General features: G+C 46.9%; 1 long non-coding RNA gene across 2 annotated transcripts; it reads right to left on the reverse strand.

The window, feature by feature from the left end:
* Nucleotides 1-254: 254 nt before the first annotated feature.
* On the reverse strand, nt 255-3,772 carry LOC119366696. Of its 2 annotated transcripts, XR_005176087.1 has the most exons (4): nt 3,609-3,772; nt 3,460-3,575; nt 3,241-3,352; nt 255-504 (listed from the first exon to the last, which is right to left on the reverse strand). It is a non-coding gene; the product is annotated as an uncharacterized LOC119366696 (long non-coding RNA). The 2 variants fall into 2 exon arrangements; XR_005176086.1 differs by having other exon boundaries at nt 3,460-3,768.
* Nucleotides 3,773-22,207: the final 18,435 nt, after the last annotated feature.

Raw genomic sequence — 22,207 nt, forward strand, 5'->3', positions numbered from 1 at the left:
TCATTTCATTTCTGAAATGAAATGAAATGAAATCTCTATCAAGATTTCATTTGGCTGAATCTAGATTCCAAATCCAAATTTCATGTTTGGCTGCCACTAGGATTTTGATGGCAAATCTATACCATAACCAAAATGAGCATCTGTAAACAAATCTATACCAGAACCAAATTGTACCAGCACCAACGAACGCCTTTGTGCTAGGAATAAATAGGATGAATAAATCTCTACCAGCACCAACATTGACAGCTTGTTTGTTCACACGTAGCAATGTTTTGCATTAAACTGAACCATGCCAATACATAAAACATCAATATGAGACTTTGTAAAAAGTTAATCTTTGCAATACGACAGGTTCACAACAACATCAAATGATCAGAGTCTATCCAAGGTTACATAAAAACTGAATCTTTGCATTATTAGCACCACCCAACAAAGATTTTCATTGCTCAAGGATCTTCCTTTCTTCGTTCTGTCCGTTCAGCATCACACTTCACCCAATATTTCCTGCAAAATATGATGAGAAATGGTGACATATGGTCTCATAGGGCACAATGGTTGTACAAATTGCTCAAAGTGAAAGAAGTGACAGCCAAGAAGACAAATCAAAGTGTGACACAATAAGCTTTAGCTTGCAACAATCTTTACAAAGGGTAAAAAAATACCTCAACTTGATATAGAAGTTGCTCAAAGGTTAACTTGCACTTCATTTGCACAATTATCATGAATCGAAAGGTAATGGCGACAAACCATCAACAACCGAGTAGGTTAAGTAGGACCGAGACTAAGTCGATAAGAGACTACATATTAAAACAGAGGATATATATAGGAAAATGGGTTGGTACACCTAGGAGTACATACTCCTATGCCATGTGTCATTTCTTTTTTATTTTCCACTGTTGTTTATTGTGCCATCGCAACAAACCTCCTTACCATTTAGTTAGTTGATTAGGTGCTAATCAGAAGTGGTCCCATGGACTTTGAAAGTTTGTTCCATACTAATAGGGATAAGGCACATTCAGATTCAAATCTTGTTAGCACCGCATTAACATGCATCATTCTTCTTTCAATAAAATCAATCCACCTACTAATTAGGGCTTGGAGACAAGATGCAGCCGGCGTTGTCGACTCGACGACGAGGCACATTAGATGTGGTTGGCGCAACTCAAACTTGAGGATGAGAAGATGAGATGCCACCGACAATTTAACTCGTCAAGGTGCATCATTTATTCAATATTATTTCTGGTCTACGAACTTCAGATTGAGCTACAAAAGCATGCATCAATCACTCTTTCCGTGACTAATTCATTGCTTGCTCAGGTAGGCATCTAGTTGGCTGTACCCCTTATCTAAGCTCTATGCATGCAGGTAGAATTTCCCAAGGTGTCATCTGGAGGCCATGGATAGCATGGCATGGAGTGCCTGCGATTTCGATGCGTTGGACTCCTAACGTCGTGCTGCCCACCGTGCGTGTGCTTGTCGGCAACAAACAGAACAACAACAAGAAGATGCTTTTGCAGTGAAGAACAAATGAATGTAGACTAGATATCCACTCCAGAATGCATATGTAATATATGCATGCCTTATCATACATTTCTCTATGGATGTATCAAATTTAGTGAATATACTTCAATTTCAGCAGAGTATATACTTCATTCATGTGGATATACTTCAATTCAATTTCAGCAGAGAGTATGCATCATTCGTATGAATAACTGAATATACTGCTATATCAGCTGGGTATATCCTTTTTTTGGTCGAGAAGTATATATTCTAATAAAAAAAGTATATACTCTCCAATTAAAAAATTAAGTACAAACTCCTAAACCCTTGGCCACAGTACTCCAATTAAAATTTAAATATTTAGTATATACTCTTCTCGCTAGTACTAGATACTCCTTGGTCGCAATCAATGATTACGAGTCGAACGACTAGTCTAGACTAGTCGCTCGACTAGTCGACGAGTCGCAAAGTGAGTGTCGACTGCATTTCTCGTGTAGACTAGCAGACCGAGTCGAGCCGTGGATGGACTAGTCGACGACTAGTCTGGGCTAGTCGACCAAATCGAGTCGAGCGACTCAAAACTTTGGAGGTATAAATGAGCTTGCTGGACGAGGCCGCCGCCACTCATCACCGGGACGGCGGATGTCGCAGCCAGGCGCGGCCGCCGGCTGGAGCTCGTGCTCGGGCGGCGGCCGTGGCCATGACCCGTAGGCGAGCGCGGCCCTGAGACGCGAGAGAGAGAGAGAGAGAGAGAGAGAGAGAGAGAGAGGAGGAAGGGAGGAGGCACGGCGGTGGTCGGCGAGCTCGCCGGCGGAAGCGGCCAGAGGCGCAGGGCACGCGCACGTGCTCCCGTGCGTGTTGGCACTGGCGGCTGAGTTGGGATCGATTGGGATCTTAGGGTTCCAGTGGCTGGGACGTGAGTTAAGTATAGGATAGCCACTTGGGCCCAAATGGGCCAGCTGGTGGGGGCGTGCTGTGTGGCGCTGGGCTGGGCTGGGCCTGACTAGTGTTGGCTAGCACTGCTGGCCTGTAATGTGCTGTACAGTTTACTACATACTACTCCATACTGCTACTATGTATTAGTAGTTGAGTACTACAGTACTATGTCGACTAGTCCAGCACTAGTCTAAGACTAGTCCGATTAGTCTATGAGTCTCAACCTCGGAACGACTCGTCGACTCGTCGACTCGTAATCCTTGGTCGCAATGCTAATTGCACAAGAAAGCAACTAAAAAATTGCACAAGAAAACTGTATGCTTTTGTTATAAGCAGTATATACCGGTCTAAAAATATATACATCACAAAATAGTATATAATCCTACGAAGAAACGACTGTATATACTTCTTTTTGTGGTAGGTTGTTCTTTGATTGGAGAGTAGTATATATGTCGCATATACTGCAAAATAGTGCTTCCAGCACACATTGATAGGGAACAAGAATTAGTTATTCCTCATGTATGAATGATGCTCAAAGCAGTCATTGTTAATCTAGGACTCCTGACTGATGTTCTTGAATTAAAACTCTACACATGGCCTATAAGCAGTCACCCAGTCACTTAGCTAATCCAAACAGAGCAAAATTATCCGAAGAACCTGTCTAGATCTTATGGAGCAATATATTGCAGCAATCAAAGGAAATAACAACCTAGTCCATATGACAATGTTGTGACAATGTATCCAAGCAAATATATTGCAGCAACCAACTGAAGAACCACTCTAATTGAAAGATGCGAAGCATACCCTGCTTGCTCCCAGACCAAGAGCCCCGGTGCTTCTTGCTCCTTGGTCCTCCGGGGGTGGAGTTGACCGACCGTGGGCTGCCCAGATCGGGTGGCTGGAGTGAGGCGTCCTGCTGAACAGGTGGGTTCAGGTTAGGGTTAGGGTTCAAGAAGAAAAATGCATCAGAGAGAGGGAGGGGGAGAAGAGAGGTGGGGAAGGGAGCGAGAGGAGAAGCCTTACCGGCGGCGAGAGGGACAGGTAACCAAGACGTCGGAGTGTCCTTGCGACCTTGCGGGAGAGGGACAGTACGGGGCGGAGATGGACCGGGACGGGGCGATATGCGGGGGGAGAGGGACCTGGACGGGGCGATCTGGCGGGAGGAGAGGGACCTGGACGGGGCGATCTGGCGGGAGGAGAGGGATCGAGACGGAGCGACCTTGCCGGAGGAGAGGGTGCCGGCGGGGTGGAGGATAGGGTGGGTGGCGGCGGGGTGGAGGAGAGGGATCGAGAGAGACAGAGAGCTGCGTCGGGCCTTCAAATCTAGACAAATGAGAGGGGTCGGGGAGGGATTTCGGTCTAGCTAGGGTACCGGTTCGCTGAAATTCGGAAGTTTTTTTTTTGAGACAAACCCACGAAGCTTTATTAAGTAGTCACAACGTTTACACGGACGAAAGAAAGGTTTCCCGAGTGACCTGACCAAACATGGCGGTCCACCCCTAACTTCAAAGCGTGGTTCGCGAGATTGTGAGCCTCGAAATTCAAGCTCCTAAACTCATGGACAAAGTTACAAATAGTAAAAGACCTACTAGATGTTGGAGAACGTAGCAGAATTTTAAAATTTTCTACGCATCACCAAGATCAATCTATGGAGTCATCTAACAACGAGAGAGAGAGGAGTGCATCTACATACCCTTGTAGATTGCGCGCGGAAGCGTTCAAGAGAACGAGGTTGATGGAGTCGTACTCGTCGTGATTCAAATCACCGATGACCTAGCGCCGAACGGACGGCACCTCCGCGTTCAACACACGTACGGTTAGAAAGACGTCTTCTCCAACTTGATCCAGCAAGGGGGAAGGAGAGGTTGATGAAGATCCAGCAGCACGGCGGCGTGGTGGTGGGAACAACGGTGATCTCAGCAGGGCTTCGCAAAGCTCAGGGAGAGGGAGGAGTGTCACGGGAGGGAGAGGGAGGCGCCAGGGGCTAGGGTGCGACTGCCCTCCCTCCCCCCCACTATTTATAGGACCCCTAGGGGGGCGCCGGCCCTAGGAGATTGAATCTCCAAGGTGGGCGGCGGCCAAGGGGGGGCGAGTGCCCCCCAAGCCAAGTGGGGCGCCCCCACCCCTAGGGTTTCCAACCCTAGGCGCAGGGGAGGCCCATGGGGGCGCACCAGCCCATCTGGGACTGGTTCCCCTCCCACTTCAGCCCATGGGGCCCTCCGGGATAGGTGGCCCCACCCTGTGGACCCCCGGGATCCTTCCGGTGGTCCCGGTACAATACCGATTACCCCGAAAACCTTCCCGATGGCCGAAACTTGACTTCCTATATATAAATCTTCACCTCCGGACTAATCCGGAGCTCCTCGTGACGTCCGGGATTTCATCCAGGACTCTGAACAACTTTCGGGTTACCGTATACTAATATCTCAACAACCCTAGCGTCACCGAACCTTAAGTGTGTAGACCCTACGGGTTCGGGAGACACGCAGACATGACCGAGACGACTCTTCGGTCAATAACCAACAGTGGGATCTGGATACCCATGTTGGCTCCCACATGCTCCTCGATGATCTCATCGGATGAACCACGATGTCGAGGATTCGATCAATCCCGTATACAATTCCCTTTGTCAATCGGTACGTTACTTGCCCGAGACTCGATTGTCGGTATCCCAATACCTTGTTCAATCTCGTTACCGGCAAGTCACTTTACTCGTAACGTAATGCATGATCCTGTGATCAACCACTTGGTCACATTGAGCTCATTATGATGATGCATTACCGAGTGGGCCCAGAGATACCTCTCCGTCATACGGAGTGACAAATTCCAGTCTCGATTTGTGCCAACCCAACAGACACTTTCGGAGATACCTGTAGTATACCTTTATAGTCACCCAGTTGCGTTGTGACGTTTGGCACACCCAAAGCACTCCTACGGTATCCGGGAGTTGCACAATCTCATGGTCTAAGGAAATGATACTTGACATTAGGAAAAGCTATAGCAAACGAACTACACGATCTTTGAGCTATGCTTAGGATTGGGTCTTGTCCATCACATCATTCTCCTAATGATGTGATCCCATTATCAATGACATCCAATGCCCATAGTCAGGAAACCATGACTATCTTTTGATCAACGAGCTAGTGAACTAGAGGCTCACTAGGGACGTGTTGTGGTCTATGTATTCACACATGTATTACGATTTTCGGATAACACAATTATAGCATGAACAATAGACAATTATCATGAACAAAGAAATATAATAATAACCATTTTATTATTGCCTTTAGGGCATATTTCCAACAGTCTCCCACTTGCACTAAAGTTAATAGTCTAGTTACATTGTGATGAATCGAACACCCATGCAGTTCTGGTGTTGATCATGTTTTGCTCTAGGGAGAGGTTTAGTCAACGGATCTGCCACATTCAGGTTCGTATGTACTTTACAAATATCTATGTCTCCATTTTGAACACTTTCACGAATGGAGTTGAAGCGATGCTTGATATGCCTGGTCTTTTTGTGAAACCTGGGCTCCTTGGCAAGCGTAGTAGCTCCAGTGTTGTCACAGAAGAGAGTCATCGGGCCCGACGCATTGGGTATGACTCCTAGGTCGGTAATGAACTCCTTCACCCAGATTGCCTCTTGTGCTGCCTCCGAGGCTGCCATGTACTCCGCTTCACATGTAGATCCCACCACAACGCTTTGCTTGCAACTGCACCAGCTTACTGCCCCACCATTCAAAATATACACGTATCCGGTTTGTGACTTGGAGTCATCCAGATCTGTGTCGAAGCTAGCATCGATGTAACCCTTTACGACGAGCTCTTCGTCACCTCCATAAACGAGAAACATATCCTTAGTCCTTTTCAGGTACTTCAGGATATTCTTGACCGCTGTCCAGTGTTCCATGCCGGGATTACTTTGGTACCTTCCTACCAAACTAATGGCAAGGTTTACATCAGGTCTGGTACACAACATAGAATACATGATAGACCCTATGGCCGAGGCATAGGGGACGACACTCATCTTTTCTCTATCTTCTGCCGTGGTCGGGCATTGAGCCGTGCTCAATCCCGTACCTTGCAATACAGGCAAGAACCCCTTCTTTGACTGATCCATTTTGAACTTCTTCAATATCTTGTCAAGGTACGTACTCTGTGAAAGACCAATGAGGCGTCTCGATCTATCTCTATAGACCTTGATGCCTAATATGTAAGCAGCTTCTCCAAGATCCTTCATTGAAAAACACTTGTTCAAGTAGGCCTTTATGCTTTCCAAGAATTCTATATCATTTCCCATCAACAGTGTCATCCACATACAATATGAGAAATGCTACAGAGCTCCCACTCACTTTCTTGTAAATACAGGCTTCTCCATAAGTCTGCGTAAACCCAAACGCTTTGATCATCTCATCAAAACGAATGTTCCAACTCCAAGATGCTTGCACCAGCCCATAAATCGAGCGTTGGAGCTTGCATACCTTGTCAGCATTCTTAGGATCGACAAAACCTTCCGGCTGCATCATATACAATTCTTCCTTAAGGAAACCATTAAGGAATGCCGTTTTGACGTCCATTTGCCATATCTCATAATCATAGAATGCGGCAATTGCTAACATGATTCGGACGGACTTCAGCTTCGCTATGGGTGAGAAAGTCTCATCGTAGTCAACCCCTTGAACTTGTCAATAACCCTTAGCGACAAGCCGAGCTTTATAGATGGTTACATTACCATCCGCGTCTGTCTTCTTCTTAAAGATCCATTTATTTTCTATGGCTCGCCGATCATCGGGCAAGTCAGTCAAAGTCCATACTTCGTTTTCATACATGGATCCTATCTCGGATTTCATGGCTTCTAGCCATTTGTCAGAATCTGGGCCCGCCATCGCTTCTTCATAGTTCGAAGGTTCACCGTTGTCTAACAACATGATTTCCAAGACAGGGTTGCCGTACCACTCTGGTGCGGAACGTGTCCTTGTGGACCTACGAAGTTCAGTAGCAACTTGATCTGAAGTTTCATGATCATCATCATTAACTTCCTCTCTAGTCGGTGCAGGCACCTCGGGAACATTTTCTTGAGCTGCGCCACTTACCGGTTCAAGAGGTAATACTTTATCGAGTTCTACTTTCCTCCCACTTATTTCTTTCGAGAGAAACTCTTTCTCTAGAAAGGATCCATTCTTGGCAACAAAGATCTTGCCTTCGGATCTGAGGTAGAAGGTATACCCAATAGTTTCTTTAGGGTATCCTATGAAGACGCATTTTTCTGACTTGGGTTCGAGCTTTTCAGGTTGAAGTTTCTTGACATAAGCATCGCATCCCCAAACTTTTAGAAACGACAGCTTAGGTTTCTTCCCAAACCATAATTCATACGGTGTCATCTCAACGGATTTCGACGGAGCCCTATTTAAAGTGAATGCGGCAGTCTCTAAAGCATAGCCCCAAAATGACAGTGATAGATCAGTAAGAGACATCATAGATCGCACCATATCCAATAGAGTGCGATTACGACATTCGGACACACCATTACGCTGAGGTGTTCCAGGCGGCGTGAGTTGTGAAACTATTCCACATTTCCTTAAGTGTGTGCCAAATTCGTGACTCAAGTATTCTCCCCCATGATCTGATCGCAAGAACTTGATTTTCCTGTCAAGTTGATTCTCGACCTCACTCTGAAATTCCTTGAACTTTTCAAAGGTCTCAGACTTGTGTTTCATTAAGTAGACATATCCATATCTACTCAAGTCATCAGTGAGGGTGAGAACATAACGATAGCCACCGCGAGCCTCAACACTCATTGGACCGCACACATCAGTATGTATGATTTCCAATAAGTTGGTTGCTCACTCTATTGTTCCTGAGAACGGAGTCTTGGTCAATTTACCCATGAGGCATGGTTCGCATGTGTCAAATGATTCGTAATCAAGAGACTCCAAAAGTCCATCTGCATGGAGCTTCTTCATGCATTTGACACCTATGTGACCAAGACGGCAGTGCCACAAGTATGTGGGACTATCATTATCAACCTTACATCTTTTGGTATTCACACTATGAATATGTGTAACATTATGCTCGAGATTCATTAAGAATAAACCATTCACCAGCGGAGCATGACCATAAAACATATCTCTCATATAAATAGAACAACCATTATTCTCGGATTTAAATGAGTAGCCATCTCGAATTAAACGAGATCCTGATACAATGTTCATGCTCAAAGCTGGCACTAAATAACAATTATTGAGGTTTAAAACTAATCCCGTAGGTAAATGTAGAGGTAGCGTGCCGACGGCAATCATATCGACCTTGGAACCATTCCCGACGCGCATCGTCACCTCGTCCTTCGCCAGTCTCCGCTTATTCCGCATCTCCTGCTTTGAGTTACAAATGTGAGCAACCGCACCGGTATCAAATACCCAGGAGCTACTACGAGTACTGGTAAGGTACACATCAATTACATGTATATCACATATACCTTTAGTGTTGCCGGCCTTCTTGTCCGCTAAGTATTTGGGGCAGTTCCGCTTCCAGTGACCACTTCCCTTGCAATAAAAACACTCAGTCTCGGGCTTGGGTCCATTCTTTGGCTTCTTCCCGGTAGCTTGCTTACCGGGCGCGGCAACTCCCTTGCCGTCCTTCTTGAAGTTCTTTTTACCCTTGCCTTTCTTGAACTTAGTGGTTTTATTCACCATCAACACTTGATGTTCCCTTTTGATTTCCACCTCCGCTGATTTCAACATTGAATATACCTCAGGAATGGTCTTTTCCATCCCCTGCATATTGAAGTTCATCACAAAGCTCTTGTAGCCCGGTGGAAGTGACTGAAGGATTCTGTCAATGACCGCGTCATCCGGGAGATTAACTCCCAGCTGAGTCAAGCGGTTATGCAACCCAGACATTTTGAGTATGTGTTCACTGACAGAACTATTTTCCTCGATCTTACAACTGAAGAACTTGTCAGAGACTTCATATCTCTCGACCCGGGCATGATCTTGGAAAACCATTTTCAGCTCTTCGAACATCTCATATGCTCCGTGTCTCTCAAAACGCTTTTGGAGCCCCGGTTCTAAGCTGTAAAGCATGCCGCACTGAACGAGGGAGTAATCATCAGCACGTGACTGCCAAGCGTTCATAACGTCTTGGTTTTCTGGGATGGGTGCGTCACCTAGCGGTGCTTCTAGGACATAATCTTTCTTGGCAGCTATGAGGATGATCCTCAGGTTCCGGACCCAGTCCGTATAGTTGCTGCCATCATCTTTCAACTTGGTTTTCTCTAGGAACGCGTTGAAGTTGAGGGCAACATTAGCGTGGGCCATTTGATCTACAAGACATAGTGTAAAGATTTTAGACTAAGTTCATGATAATTAAGTTCATCTAATCAAATTATTTAATGAAATCCCACTCAGATAGACATCCCTCTAGTCATCTAAGTGAAACATGATCCGAGTCAACTAGGCCGTGTCCGATCATCACATGAGACGGACTAGTCAACATCGATGAACATCTTCATGTTGATTGTATCTTCTATACGACTCATGCCCGACCTTTCAGTCTTCCGTGTTCCGAGGCCATGTCTGTACATGCTAGGCTCGTCAAGTCAACCTAAGTGTATTGCGTGTGTAAATCTGGCTTACACCCGTTGTATTCGAATGTTAGAATCTATCACACCCAATCATCACGTGGTGCTTCAAAACAACGAACCTTCGCAACGGTGCACAGTTAGGGGGAACACTTTCTTGAAATTATTACGAGGGATCATCTTATTTAAGCTACCGTCATTCTAAGCAAATAAGATGCAAAACATGATAAACATCACATGTAATCAAATAGTGACATGATATGGCCAATATCATTTGCTCCTTTTGATCTCCATCTTTCGGGGCTTCATGATCATCGTTGTCACCGGCATGACACCATGATCTCCATAATCATGTCTTCTTGAAGTTGTCTCGTTATCTATTACTTCTACTACTATGGCTAACGCTTTAGCAATAAAGTAAAGTAATTACATGACGTTTATGTTGACACGCAGGTCATAAATAAATTAAGACAACTCCTATGGCTCCTGTCGGTTGTCATACTCATCGACATGCAAGTCATGATTCCTATTACAAGAACATGGTCAATATCATACATCACATATATCATTCATCACATCCTTTTGGCCATATCACATCACACGGCACATGCTGCAAAAACAAGTTAGACATCCTCTAATTGTTGTTGCAAGTTTTTACGTGGCTGCTATAGGTTTCTAGCAAGAACGTTTCTTACCTACGCCAAAACCACAATGTGATATGCCAATTTCTATTTACCCTTCATAAGGACCCTTTTCATCGAATCCGATCCGACTAAAGTGGGAGAGACAGACACCCGCTAGCCACCTTATGCAACTAGTGCATGTCAATCGGTGGAACCAGTCTCACGTAAGCGTACGTGTAAGGTCGGTCCGGGCCGCATCATCCCACGATGCCGCCGAATCAAGATAAGACTAGTAACGGCAAGAAAATTGACAATATCCACGCCCACAACTGCTTTGTGTTCTACTCGTGCATAGAAACTACGCATAGACCTAGCTCATGATGCCACTATTGGGGAACGTAGCAGAATTTTAAAATTTTCTACTCATCACCAAGATCAATCTATGGAGTCATTTAGCAACGAGGGAGAGAGGAGTGCATCTACATACCCTTGTAGATCGCGCGCGGAAGCGTTCAAGAGAACGGGGTTGATGGAGTCGTACTCGTCGTGATCCAAATCACCGATGACCTAGCACCGAACGGACGGCACCTCCGCGTTCAACACACGTACGGTTGGGAAGATGTCTCCTCCAACTTGATCCAGCAAGGGGGAAGTAGAGGTTGATGAAGATCCAGCAGCACGACGGCGTGGTGGTGGAAGCAACGGTGATCTTGGCAGGGCTTCGCCAAGCTCAGGGAGAGGGAGGAGTGTCACGGGAGGGAGAGGGAGGCGCCAGGGGCTAGGGTGCGGCTGCCCTCCCTCCCCCCACTATTTATAGGACCCCTAGGGGGTGCCGGCCCTAGGAGATTGAATCTCCAAGGGGGGCGGCGGCCAAGGGGGGTGGAGTGCCCCCCAAGCCAAGTGGGGCGCCCCCACCCCTAGGGTTTCCAACCCTAGGCGCAGGGGAGGCCCATGGGGGGGCGCACCAGCCCATCTGGGGCTGGTTCCCCTCCCACTTCAGCCCATGGGGCCCTCCGGGATAGGTGGCCCCACCCGGTGGACCCCCGGGACCCTTCCGGTGGTCCCGGTACAATACCGATTACCCCGAAACCTTCCCGATGGCCGAAACTTGACTTCCTATATATAAATCTTCACCTCCGGACCAATCCAGAGCTCCTCGTGACATCCGGGATCTCATCCGGGACTCCGAACAACTTTCGGGTTACCGTATACTAATATCTCAACAACCCTAGCGTCACCGAACCTTAAGTGTGTAGACCCTACGGGTTCGGGAGACACGCAGACATGACCGAGACGACTCTCCGGTCAATAACCAACAGCAGGATCTGGATACCCATGTTGGCTCCCACATGCTCCTCGATGATCTCATCGGATGAACCACGATGTCGAGGATTCGATCAATCCTGTATACAATTCCCTTTGTCAATCGGTATGTTACTTGCCCGAGACTCGATCGTCGGTATCCCAATACCTCGTTCAATCTCGTTACCGGCAAGTCACTTTACTTGTACTGTAATGCATGATCTCGTGATCAACCACTTGGTCACATTGAGCTCATTATGATGATGCATTACCGAGTGGGCCCAGAGATACCTCTCCGTCATACGGAGTGACTAATCCCAGTCTCGATTCGTGCCAACCCAATAGACACTTTCGGAGATACCTGTAGTGTACCTTTATAATCACCCAATTACGTTGTGATGTTTGGCACACCCAAAGCACTCCTACGGTATCCAGGAGTTGCACAATCTCATGGTCTAAGGAAATGATACTTGACATTCGGAAAAGCTATAGCAAACGAACTACACGATCTTTGAGCTATGCTTAGGATTGGGTCTTGTCCATCACATCATTCTCCTAATGATGTGATCCCGTTATCAATGACATCCAATACCCATAGTCAGGAAACCATGACTATCTTTTGATCAACGAGCTAGTCAACTAGAGGATCACTAGGGACGTGTTGTGGTCTATGTATTCACACATGTATTACGATTTCCGGATAACACAATTATAGCATGAACAATAGACAATTATCATGAACAAAGAAATATAATAATAACCATTTTATTATTGCCTCTAGGGCATATTTCCAACACTAGACTCTATTATTTCATGTATTATTGCACCATAGCTTGCCAAACACTGTTACTTGATGTCGTCCACCACCACCTTGCAATCAGAAGCCACATGTATTTTTTGTTCGTGAAGGTCCTGGGCCAGAGCCAGAGCCTCTCGAACTGCCATCACCTCAAGTGTCGTGGGATCACCAATTCCGCAGAAACCGATCGCCGAGGCCCCCAAAAAGAGACCGTTCTGATCCCGGCATACTGCAGCCACAACACCCCTTCCGTGATTACCTATTTTCGCCGCATCAACATTGATCTTTGCTAGACTCGCCGGAGGGCGAAGCCACTGTGTTGGTCTAGAGGTGGGTTGGACAGTTGCCGTCCTTCCCGATGTTTCAACACTCTTGAGATCATTCAGGTAGGAGACAATGAACTGGTGAGTAGACATTGGGCTAGTGAATATATCTTCTTAGATCGCCTTTCTCCTTGCTCGCCACACTTCCCAAAGTGATATGATTAGCTTCACAAAAGCTGCATGATCAAGGACCTCGTGCATAGCGAAAAGCCAGTTCTTCGCGTCACCATCGCTGTTCATGGTCATCTGTTCCACCACATGCTCATCCGATAAAGCCCAAATGCACCTCGACATGGTGCAATCCAGCAATGCGTGCCTCCATGAGTCCGGGGCTCCACACAGCGCATAGAGCGGAGACTGAGACATGTTACGATGGTGTAGAACATCCGCCGTCGACACTGAGTGCTGGGCTAAACGCCATGCAAAAAATTTCTGCTTCGATGGAACCTTAGTATGCCACAAAGAGGTCCATGCTTTCCCTTGAGAAGTCATATCCGAGGCCCCAGCATTTTCATCTATCCAGTTCTCTCTCTGGTATTTGGTGTTCAGCACCATTTGATATGCGGACTTAACTGAGAAGACACCCCGTCGTTCAGCACTCCAAGCCCAAAAATCTTCTATATTGCGTGTGCACAATGGTATTGCCAAGATAGCATCTGCATCAAAAGGAATAAAAACTGACCGGACAAGCTCTTCTCTCCAGCTGGCCGTCGAGGCACCAATCAACTCAGAAACAATCCTGGGGGGGGGGGGTTCGCCACCAGCGCCGTTATGGGCCTCATCGGACCAACCCTGGGAAGCCACTTATTCTCCCATATATATGTGGACGCTCCGTTGCCTATTCTTCTAATGAGTCCTTGCTTTAGGATATCCCTCCCGTCAATAATGGCACGCCAAATTTGTGAGGGCTGGCTACCCAGCTCAGCTTCAAGAATTGCACCATGCGGATAATAAACTGCTTTCAGGATCCGCGCACTCAGAGAGGAGGGGTCGTGCAAAAGCCTCCAAGACTGTCGTGCCAACAAGGCCAGGTTAAAGATCTCCATATCCCGAAAACCCAAACCTCCCAAATGTTTGGGGTGTGTCATCACGTCCCACGCCACCCATGCTGGCTTTCTTTTGCCTTGTTTACTCCCCCACCAGAACTGTCGAATAATCGATGTGATATTCTCACATAGTCCTCTCGGCAATCGGAAGCAAGCCATTGAATATACTGGTATTGCTTGAGCCACGGATTTAATTAGTACCTCCTTACCTGTAGCTGATAATAGTTTTTCCATCCATCCTCTCACCTTCTCCCATATCCGGTCTCTGAGGTACTTAAACTTTCTCATCTTTGCTTGGCCAACATCAGTAGGCATTCCCAGATATTTATCACTCAATGACTCATTATGAACATGCAGAATGTCCTTGACCGCATCTCTTCTCTGTTGTGGACAACCCTTACTAAAAAAATAGATGACTTGTCATTGTTAATCTTCTGGCCAGATGCATTACAATATATATCCAACAGGTTTGATACCGCAGTCGCACCCTCCGTACTTGACTTAAAAAGCAACAGGCTATCGTCAGCGAAAAGGAGCTGGTTCACAACCGGAGCTGTAGGAGCCACCTTGATTCCCTCAAGACCTGACGACTCAGAATTGGATTTTAAAAGGCACGAAAGGCCCTCTGCTGCTATTAAGAAAAGATAAGGGGAAATGGGATCTCCCTGCCGAATACCTCTAGATGGCACAAAATGTTCAAGCTTCTCACCATTAAACATGACTGAAAAGGAGACAGACCGAACCATGCTCATAACTGTATCAACCCATGACTGTGCAAAACCCAACCTCTCCATCATGGCCTGCAGATAGTCCCACTCTAGCCTATCATAGGCTTTCATCATATCAAGTTTCAATGCGCAAAAATTATTGGACCTGGACTTATTCCGCTTCATAAAGTGTAGACACTCATAAGCACATATTATGTTGTCTGTGATTAGTCTACCAGGGACAAAAGCTGACTGCTCATGAGATATGATATCCGGTAGTATCTGTTTAAGTCTGTTGGCAACAACCTTTGAAGCAATTTTGTATATGACATTGCACAGACTAATGGGACGAAACTGAGCAAGCTGAGTCGGGTTCAAAACCTTTGGGATGAGTACCAAAACCGTATCATTCACACATTTAGCACTTTCCTCACCTCTGACGATCCTGAGCACTGCATGGGTCACCTCTTCACCACAGATATCCTAGTGACGCTGATAGAAGTGTATTGGGAATCCATCAGGCCCCGGTGCCTTAGTCGGGAACATCTGAAAAAGGGCTGTCTTCACCTCCTCATTAGTATATGGAGCTAAAAGAATGTCATTCATTTGTTGAGTTACCTTTGCGGGCACTTTGGATAGGACCTGATCCATTCCGTTGACACCCTCGGAAGTATAAAGACTTTTGTAAAAATCTGAAACCATAGATCTCAACGCTCCAGGATCATCAATGATCGCCCCCAAAGAGTTGGCAAGAGCTTTGATCATATTCCTCTTGCGCCTCTGACTTGCACGAAGATGAAAAAAGCGAGTGTTTCTATCTCCCGCCGACAACCATTCCAACCGCGACCTCTGCCTCCACATCAGTTCTTCCCTATGAAATAGTTCAATCAACCTTTCATTGATCTTCAGCTCCACATGAGATGGCCCCGTCCTCGCTGGGTTGCTCCGCAAGCGTTCAAGTTCTGATTTTAGACCTTTGATCTCCTTGCGTACCGACCCAAACGTGTTTTTGTTCCAACGTCCCAAATCTGCAGCCACCCGACCAAGTTTGATACGCAGCTCTTGCATTCTCGCGGTGGCACCGCCTGCTGTCCAGCTCTGGAGCAGTGTTTCACTCAGGTTCTCATGCGTATCCCACATCACCTCATACTTGAAAGATTTCGGTGCTCTCAGTACTGGCCCATCAAGCATGGTAAGTAAGATAGGGCAATGGTCCGAGGTGGCCGCCGTAAGATTTTTCAGATGTGCCGACGGGAAGCGTTCGTTCCAGTCAGCCGTTGCCAAGGCTCGGTCAAGCCTCACCCTGGTATAGCTCCCTCCAGTGACTTTCTTCTCATACGTCCAGAATTGTCCCTGATAGCCCATATCCATAAGCATGCAAACGTCCACGGCCTCCTGGAAGCCCTGGATTTGAGCGTTACTCCTTTCTCCGATTCCTTCTTGCTTTTCCGGATGTAAAACTTCGTTAAAATCTCCTATGCACAGCCATGGATCATCCCTCAAATTGCTAATCCCTTTTAAAGTATCCCATGTTTGATGTCTCAAGTGGATCTGAGCTTCCCCATATACTAAGGTCATCCTCCACGGATTCAAGTTTCCTCAACAATTGAGCAATCAATATGATACGGAGAATAACCCAAAATCTCAACATTTATTGAATTGTTCCAAAAAAATCCCTAGACCTCCACTTCTACCTTGACTACTCACAGCATAGCCATTATCATAACCAAGAGTTGCAGCTAACTTCTCTACCCTTTCTCTATCAATTTGTGTCTCTACGATACAAAGAAGGGTAGGGGCAAAAATCTCCGCGAAGCCGCGGAGCTCACGAACTGTCGCAGCGTTGCCCGCGCCACGACAGTTCCAGCTCAAGACACTCATTGGGCCCGACGGCGCTCCTCTAGGGAGCCCGCCAATAAGTTCTTACCCGCCGGGTTGACGATCCTGCCATCCTCTTCTGTCTTGTTCCTCTTCGATTCCCTCTTTGGTGGGGGGCTTATGGGAGTAGAGTTCTGGTGAACAACCGCTAACTCCAGCCCGGGCACCGTCTTGGCGCTGTTGGCCATTGCATCAACTACTCGCCCAATTGATTTATCAGTATTATTAGCAAAAACGGGGTTCATCCTCTTTCCACTTGAATCAAGCATGTCCACGTCTATCTTCTCCGCCACCTCTGCGTCTTCTTCCTGAGTACCATCCGGACGTTGGGTGGTAGCTAGACCGCTATCGGCCCCGCTCCTTGAAATTCCTCCAGAGCGGTCGCCACGATGGCCCCCTCGACGTGCCCGTCCTTCGCCAGGGCCTCTTCTGTTGTTCATAAACCATTCAGCCTGAAGCTCCTTGAAGACTAATGCAGAGGGGGGATGAATCCCATTGCCATGCTCTTTGAAAAGATGTCCCATCATCCCACAGACGGCACACCAGTCGGGCAATCTCTCGTACTTGACTTTGTAAATCTGCCTCTGTCCTTCTCTGATCATTGAAACCGCGTTCTTCAGTGGTTTGTGGACATTGATGCGCACCGAGACGCGGTAGAAATTCCCTGTGAAGTCATGGGATTGAGTTTCAACAAACAAAAGTTTGCCCGCCTTAGTTGCCAGAGGCCTGACTAGATGAGCATATAAATCTGGCACGTCGTGGATCTGAATCCATATGTCAATGGTCTCCAGCTTGACCGTAGACGGCTTCGAGATTCCATCGTATGGTGCCATAAGCACCACATCCCCCCTGAAATTCCATGGCCCCTCCTGCATTACTCGCTCCCAATCTCCCAAACAAGTAAACTGAACAGTATACAGATTCTCCTCCAAAGGCTTGAATTTCGCTTCCTGTGCCACAGCCCAAGCAGATCGCATATTCCGATAGAACCACGTCTGGCTGTAGCTCTTGTTGGTATTGACCTTGATCAGCGCGACCCACCGTGGTGACTCCGGCGGCGCTTCCTTCTCATCGAAAACGACATCATCCAGATCCTCCTCATGAAGGCCTAATTGCATCATCATCTTCTCCATGTCGTGAGTCCAAAGGAGCCCACGGCCCCTTCACCAGCCATCTAGAACACTAACCCGATGAGAGAACATATCGGGTTTATTGGGGGGAACCCAAGACTCCGCCGCGTCCCGGTCCAGTCCAAGAGCAGGCAAACGACGCCTGGATCGCTCCCAGCGGACAGGGTGACGAGAATCGGCGGCAGGGAAAGATGCCTCGACGGCGGCGATGAGATCGCCCCGGGAGAAAATGGCGGAACCCTAGCTAGAGGGAAAACAACCAGATCAATGGACAATTCGGAAGGGAAATCCAGTGTCAATTCTATGATAGCCAAACAAGTTGGGGCCGGATTTCGAAAATGAAATCCGCGAAATCCGGCCCAAATGACAGGAGCCAAATGGGCTGTTTAAGAATTAGTTCTTGAGTATCGATTGTTATACATGTTGGCTATAGATGACATGGCACTTTCTTATAGTCAATAGTTGGCTATACAATTAAGAATTAACCATGCCCTTATACACCTAGACGGAGGCATTAAATCAAGATGACTTGGAAGGGGGCAGAGGAGATGTAAGAAATGGTTCATCATAAGTCTTTCACCAGTACTGTAGTAAAAATTTCATACATGGAAGATTCTAGACTAAACCATAAATGGATACACTTTTATTCATGCACGATACTCCAATAGAGCAATAGTATCATGCATGGAAGTCTCCACATGCTTAGACAACGGATTACATTGAGCGAAGACTAATGATCAACATTTAACTTGGTAATGCATATGTCCAGGTGAGCCTCCTTGGAGTCCCCGTGCACATTGTTGGGGGTTAAATCATGCCATGTGTCTTCCATGTCCACATCGGCGGGAAGGTCCCAGCTCGGCACAGTCCTAGTGAGCTTGACGTAGCCAGTTTCGCCACCCACGTACCTCCGAGGGGTAGTAATAGTGAGCATGCACCCATACATCGGCCTCGTGTCAGTGTCAGCGTCAGCGACGTCGCCCCTGACACACACTACAGAGACGGGGCGGCGGCCTGCGCGGGCCTCGCCGGTGCCCATGATCAAGAGGAAGACGCTGCCGTCCTCCTCTGAGACTAGCAGGCGGCGGTGATCCTCTAGCAACTTCGGCATGGTGAACGAGTAGCACATCTCGTACTTGATGTTTTCCGCCAAGGGCCAGTAGTGATCGCCGCACGCCTGCATGAGGTGATGCATGATGTCCGCCGACGAGCCCCAAAACGACATCGGGCACTCATATCAGTAGACGAAGGGCTCCTTGGAGGCATCAACCAGGCCGTCCATGAAATGGGAGTGGTTGTAGGGGATGTTCCGCCAGTTGAATATATGAGCAAGTTACTACGAGATTTAGTCCTAATAAGCACAAAATAAATCATGCGGGCTATAATAGATATTAAACTAATCATGTGGACTAGCATAGTAGATGAACAGATCAAATCTAGGACACGGACTAGAAACATGAATTCTATCACGATTTCGGACAGGAAGGACAGAAACACATACGGTGCAATGGGAGCAGCACCGTTGGCGTTGAGATTGTCGCCCATGTCATTGAAAAAGAGGTTGCCGAGGTCGGGGAAGAAGTCGTCATCGGTGAAGTCGTCACTGCCAGCAGTCACGAGAGTCAGTCGTGAGAGTGCGCTCCCCAAATTTCAACAGCGCCCGCCGAATGGAGCGCATGAGGGAGAGGCTGTAGGGGACATTGCGGCCGCCGAATGGAGCGCAGGAGTAGCCCACGAAGCAGTAGATGGTGCTCCTCCCTAGTCTCTACTCTTATCTCTATCTCTACTACTCTTCTTTGTTTTTTATAATATACTAGTTGTAGCAGTCAAATCGAATAGTACTGCGCCGTCCGCTGCACGCTAGGCTGAACAAGCCTCTTCGCCTCCATCAAACCACTCCGTTAAACCCACATGCAAACCGAGAAACACACTCCAGCCCGCGAGAGGAAATTTGCCGGTTGCCGTTGGAGAATAATAGTCACGTCCAATCCATTTGAGTTAATTGCGTGTATGATTCTCCCTCTATAAAAAGTTAATCCATCCTTAATCTTGTATTCTAAGTACTCTGTGGGTTTCACTGTTAGTACAACATACATGACTTGCAGGCTGGCTACAGATTCGTACAGAAAGTTAAAACGAAACAAATTCATCCTTAATCTTGTATCCTAAGTACTCTGTGGGTTCCACTGCCAGTACAGTAGCGAAAGAAATATATATGAAAAGCTAAAGTTTAGGACAGAATTCCAACTCAGGTCATCGCGCTGCAAGCACTCCCGCCCGGACCAGTACACTAGGTGTTCGTTGCGGACAATGCAAGAGATAAACCTTTATAACAATGAGCCCGTCCATTGCAACGGATCCAAAGTAGAATAAAACATAATCACAAATTTGAAAGAAACCAGTTTTAGTTTTGATATACATATCACTAAAAATATCTTATGTTTCACTCCAAATATATTCTTTGGGCTGAAGTAAGGGAGGAATGTGGTTGGTTTCAAGATACTAAGGGTTTTTGTGTAAACTAGAGCAAAGAAGTGGGAATTGTTGCAAAAGGCCACAACTTACATCACAACCATTAGATGCAGATCTAATGGTCAGAAATGGCTGATGGTAGACACACCATCATCACCAACTGAGTCTTTTATAGGAGTAGGAGTAGAGAAAAAACCGAGTTGGTGATGATGGTGTGCCTGCCATCTTATAATATAGACTGGCCGATCCATATCTGACGGATAGAAAGCAAACAATGACAATTTTACAAAAGATACCCACACCTCTCTCCACATTTACAGATAAGGCCTTGCCTCGTTCATCCTAATCTCCCACAACCTCATTATTGAGAAATTAAAAAAGGAAGTCTCTAGAATAACCTGGCATGGTGGCCGCTGCAGGCGCCGTCCATCCCCATGCCTCCGCCCAGTCTGACCATCAGTCACCACCACGCCCCACTCCTCCTCACCTTATCTATCATCTTTCTCGAGATATCATTATTTCGATGAAATGGCCGACATACCATTTTCCGTAAAATTCTCAAGATATCATTAGTTTTTACACATGGGATTACTCCTGCATGGGTCAATCACAACAGGTGTTTTGTAAAAAAATGCATCTTGATGTTCCGTGCAAGGCATGGGCATCTTGCTAATTTTTCTACATATAATTCCAAACACCACGTAGACATGGTCTTTGACCATTCTACAACTATGTTAGTATCATTGTTAGTGGTCAGCCGGTGCAAGTTATAGCCCCGGGTGTTTAAACCTTTTTTAGTAATGATATCTGGCGATTGTTCGCCACGAGCTCAATCCTGGCAAATCCCACGTAACCGTCAGATTTCCATCCGATGGTGGCCTATTTTTAAGCCATAGTATTTGACAAAACCGCCACCCTTACACACGTATTGTAACTGCGTCGCGGTTCGTAGTCATTCCACACTCGAGCATTGAACTCTGTAACTATTTTAGATTAGAATATACTACTGCTCCAGTCCTACTCCACTACTACTCTACTCAAGCAAGTTAGGGCATAGTAGTAGGTATTGTAGGGAGTACCAGTACTGTGATCACTCAAGCAAGTTGTCTGGCATCGATATGACCCTACGCTGTTGGTATGTGTCTCGTAAGTCAAGCGGCGTGTTGTAGTCATCATCACCTGTCCACTTCCTGCAGCACATATTCGCTTCTCCATCTTTGTCCGCACATAATCTCATCCAATCTTCCATCCCCGCTAAGGCGCCCCCCTCATCCGAATCCCAAGCACTAACAATGGCAGAACCGAGCAGCATCCGCCGAAAGAGTGGCTAGAATTCACTCCCCACAGAGGTAATCAAGCTCATTATTTCGCGTGTGGACAATCTCAGTACCATGCCGCTCGCCGCGTGCTCATCGGGCTATACCGTTTACTCAAAGCCCTCAGGCCGGAGCTTTTTAAGCTAGCTCCTTGCTTGTTGATGCCGCTTGATCTTCAGAAACAACGTGTCACGCAGCATAACGATCATAGGGTGGCGAGCATCAACCCCCTTGACTACGATCCGATCCCCTTCACGCTCAACTACATTAACGGTATGTACTGGGTCGGCATGAACACATCTTGGATGGTGCTCATCGACGGTCAGGGCAGCTGGATGCTCGTGGAGGTCTACACCCGTCGATTGACCCCCCTTCCTTCAATTAACACCGCACTGCTTCGGCACCGCGGCCCAGAATACTCAGAATCTTATAGTAGCCAACATGATACCAAGTTTGATTTGCTCAAGGTTGTAATCTGCCAAGTGCCCACAAGATCTGCGAATTATAAAGACTTCAGGCTAATTGCATTCTTCAACCGCGGTCTCGCCTATCTGACAGGTCACTGTGGTAAGTGGATAAATCTACACGTCCATCGC

This window comes from Triticum dicoccoides, chromosome 1A (genome assembly GCF_002162155.2).
Source record: "Triticum dicoccoides isolate Atlit2015 ecotype Zavitan chromosome 1A, WEW_v2.0, whole genome shotgun sequence".
Lineage (NCBI taxonomy): Eukaryota > Viridiplantae > Streptophyta > Magnoliopsida > Poales > Poaceae > Triticum > Triticum dicoccoides.